The sequence below is a fragment of the Nicotiana tabacum genome, chromosome 21 (genome assembly GCF_000715075.1).
Source record: "Nicotiana tabacum cultivar K326 chromosome 21, ASM71507v2, whole genome shotgun sequence".
NCBI lineage: Eukaryota > Viridiplantae > Streptophyta > Magnoliopsida > Solanales > Solanaceae > Nicotiana > Nicotiana tabacum.
In genome coordinates, this window is record NC_134100.1 from 48,401,948 (window position 1) to 48,406,412 (window position 4,465).

The following is a 4,465-nucleotide window of genomic DNA, read 5'->3' on the forward strand; positions in this document are numbered from 1 at the left end:
GTGAGCTTGTAAAAGTATTTGTTACTAGTAAAGATGATATGCATGATTGTTGTAACACTTGTGATCAAATACTCTTTTATGTAGAGGAATCCATGAGATTTTTAATTGTAGATAGTTGGCTATATCATGAAAGTATCTTCTTTGATACATGTGGTAGAGATACTTATATTAAATAGATGTGTGGTCAATCTTTTATAATTTCTTTGTCATGTATACCTATGGACTACCTTACCGACAAGATCGAATTGCAAGTTCCATTGCATGGCGCATCTACGAGAGGTTTTTATTATATTGATCTAGGTAGGCATAAATTTTGTTGGGATGATGATATCCATATGCTTTATTTACACCTATTAGGATTAATTGGGTCACTATCTTATTTTATTCCTACTAGTTTTTCAGATTAGTGGATGCCATTTACAAGGGTGTGTTTTCTTTTTCTTGCAAGGTCGAAATTCGAGGACGAATTTTCTTCAAGAAGAGGGGAATGATAGCATCCTAGGAAGCTCAACTCTATTCAAGGACAAGGATGAAGCTTTGGAATCTCAAAGATGGCCTTTAACAATATGTAAAGCTAAAGAGTTGCAAAATAAGGCCATTAGACTTCAAGTGCAAATAAAGAAGCTTTTAATTGTGGAGGACGAGCTCAAGACCAAAGGAGATAAATTATACAAGTTTTACAATTATTTGGTGGCCCAAATTGAAGTCCAAGAGGAGGAAGATTGAGTCCCGAACTCGGCCCTTGAAATCTAGAAAAAGGGCACCTAGAAGAGCCCAAAATGAGCTTAAAAGAGGTCCAAATGGGGGTGTTTGAAATGGAGCCCAATTGGAGTCCAAACCAATGGCCCAAACTAGTAGTTTTAAGGCACAAATCTGCCCCAAAGGGATTTGGCCGCCCCTTACCTAATTTTGTGACTTTTCTTATATCTTAGCAACCACCCTACCTAATTTTGATGACTTTGTTACCCCTTAGCAGCTCCCTACCTAATTGTAATGACTTTTTATGCTTTAGTACTCCTATAAATAAGGATTGCTTCTCATTCATTAGGACTTAATTATTGATTAAGTATATCATACTTTGAGAGTTCTTTTGAACCTTTGTTACTTGTGCTTTGAGATTTATCTTTCAACCTTTACTAGTTCATAGTTCAAGGTAGTAAGATTACTTCTCTATTGTGATATCTTTGATTTCTTTGTGGTATTCTTAGAAGGAGATTAATACTAGTTATTAATTATTGTCTCAAGTTACTCGTTAAGCGGTCAAGATCCGAATCTATTATTTTGATTTGCTTTTAAGTAAAGGCGTTTGATTTCTTCAATAAATCATGACGTTGTTACTTTAATCTTGTCAAGGCTATAGAACTTGCGTTCTTGGAATTCTTTCCTTGAATTTTCCCATATCCTTTATTTTCTGCCCTTTAGTTCTAGTTGTTCAATTCCTTATTTTTATTGCTTCCGCATTTACTTTTTAAATTCTTACTCTAGTTTGGATTCCCGACCTTGTCGTTATCAAGTGGTATCAGAGCGGTTCTATCAAGGTTTCGTTCTTGATAATTCTGGGGATTTCTTGAATACTAAGAGCAAAAAAAATAAGTTAAAAAGAAAAACAAAAAAAAAACGAAAATTAATTTTTTTTTAAAAATTGCTTGCTCTCCAGGAACTTTCTTCTGTATTTAATTTGTTTCCAAAAACTATCAAAGGAAACAAGAAGAGGGGATCCCAGATTTCAAAGATAAGACAAAAATTTAATTTTTCTTACTCTTTCTAATCTAAATATATAATCATTTCCTTTTTGTTCGTGTCTTGTTTCAACCGAGCCTAATAGTTCTAGGATTTGGTTCTTCTTTCATTTGTTCCCCAAAAATCTATATTTTACTACTAAGAACTTTTATATGAGTTGGGTTTAACCATAAATCTACAAAGTATTTTGTTCAAAGGTTATTTCGAGAGGAAAAAAGGCAAGAGAGGTGAGAGCATTATAGGGAAAAAGCCAAATTTGAGAGATACATATTTCCCTTAATCTATGTCAAGATGTCTCAAATAGGTAGTTACAGTGGAAGGAGGAAAGCTATGACTCAACAACTTGAAAAGTCGAACTTACAGTATACCGAATGGAAGGAAGACAATGGTAAAGTTATTTTTCAAACAAGAGCTAAAGTGATGTCTGCAATTTATGCCCTTAGAATTGACAAAGCATTTGGCTATAACTTAATTAGCACTTATATAGTTGAGAAATTTAACTTGCCTTGTGTTGAGCATATTGAACCCTACATGTTGAAAGGGGTAAAAGTAGATAAAAGAGTGTTCTTACCATTCTCTATTGGAAGGTATGAGGATGTGATTTGGTGTGATGTCATTCCGATGAATAGTTTTCATATCTTGTTGGGATGGCCATGGTATGTCTATAGAAGTGCTTCATATAGTATAAAAAAAAATAGATACTCTTTTGAGATTAATGGGAAGAAACTCATTCTTGGGCCTTTGTCTCCTTCACAAATTTGTGAAGATGAAAAGATTGTTAAAGAGAATATGAAAAAATATGAGAGAAAAAAGAATGAGAGGAGTAAGGGAGTGCATGTTGACATTCCAAGAGAGGAAAAAGGAGAGGTTGTATTGAGTGAAAAGAGTGGGATGTCAAGTGAGGTAAAGAGTGATATTAAAAGAAAAGAAAATAGAGAAGGTAATGATATGAACAAAGTTTGTGAGGTAGAGAGAGAAAAGCAAGAGGGATTGAGTGAAAGCAAAGAAAAACTCTTTAGTGAGAGAAAAGAGGCTAAGGGTGAGGAAAACGTTAGTCTTGTGATAAAAGCCAAAGAGAGTGTAAGCAAGAAAAAAGTTTCTTTACTTCCTAACCCATTAACTCTTTCTTGTTTTAGTTCTTGTGATTTTGTGCAACCACGTGTTGAAATACCTTTTGAAAGGGGTGGTGAGGCACAGGAGATGGTAGCAAAAGATCCAACTGGATTCCAACATGAATTTGGCGATATCTATTCTTGTTGGATGGTGGAAGATAAAAGCTTGGTTAAATTCTTTATTATTGAACCTTTTGACTATTTTCATTCTTATTTACAGTGTTATGACATGGAGTTTCCTAAAAGCATTGCTAAGTTGGAGCCATTGCATAAAGGAATACAAGGTGATGATGTTCCATTGGTAAATAAGTCCAAGTATGGTATGTATAATTTGTTTATTTGCATTCTTGGCCTTTCTAGAACACCTAAGGTATGTTTGGAGGTAATGAATCATACTCTTATTTCTTATATTGGTGACTTTATAATTTTTGTGGATGATGATATTTTGATGCACATCAAGTCATTAACTGTAAGATCTAAGTTAAAGTGCAAGAGTAATTTGCTTCCTTTTGAAATTGTTTATGACATAGATGATTATGTATTCTAACTTGGTGGAAAGAGGCATGAAATTTATGAGAAGAGGCTTGTGAATGAGTTAAATATTTCTTCTTCTCTTATTCAAGTGGCTAATGAGTTTTCATGTGATAAATTGCTAGAATGTGATTTTTCTTGTGTGATGGGGAGTCATTCTTCAAGTCATGTTCAATGTGAGCTTGTAAAAGTATTTGTTACTAGTAAAGATGATATGCATGATTGTTGTAACACTTGTGATCAAATACTCTTTCATGTAGAGGAATCCATGAGATTTTTAATTGTAGATAGTTGGCTATATCATGAAAGTATCTTCTTTGATACATGTGGTAGAGATACTTATATTAAATAGATGTGTGGTCAATCTTTTATAATTTCTTTGTCATGTATACCTATGGACTACCTTACCGACAAGATCGAATTGCAAGTTCCATTGCATGGCGCATCTACGAGAGGTTTTTATTATATTGATCTAGGTAGGCATAAATTTTGTTGGGATGATGATATCCATATGCTTTATTTACACCTATTAGGATTAATTGGGTCACTATCTTATTTTATTCCTACTAGTTTTTCAGATTAGTGGATGCCATTTACAAGGGTGTGTTTTCTTTTTCTTGCAAGGTCGAAATTCGAGGACGAATTTTCTTCAAGAAGAGGGGAATGATAGCATCCTAGGAAGCTTAACTCTATTCAAGGACAAGGATGAAGCTTTGGAATCTCAAAGATGGCCTTTAACAATATGTAAAGCTAAAGAGTTGCAAAATAAGGCCATTAGACTTCAAGTGCAAATAAAGAAGCTTTTAATTGTGGAGGACGAGCTCAAGACCAAAGGAGATAAATTATACAAGTTTTACAATTATTTGGTGGCCCAAATTGAAGTCCAAGAGGAGGAAGATTGAGTCCCGAACTCGGCCCTTGAAATCTAGAAAAAGGGCACCTAGAAGAGCCCAAAATGAGCTTAAAAGAGGTCCAAATGGGGGTGTTTGAAATGGAGCCCAATTGGAGTCCAAACCAATGGCCCAAACTAGTAGTTTTAAGGCACAAATCTGCCCCAAAGGGATTTGGCCGCCTCCTACCTA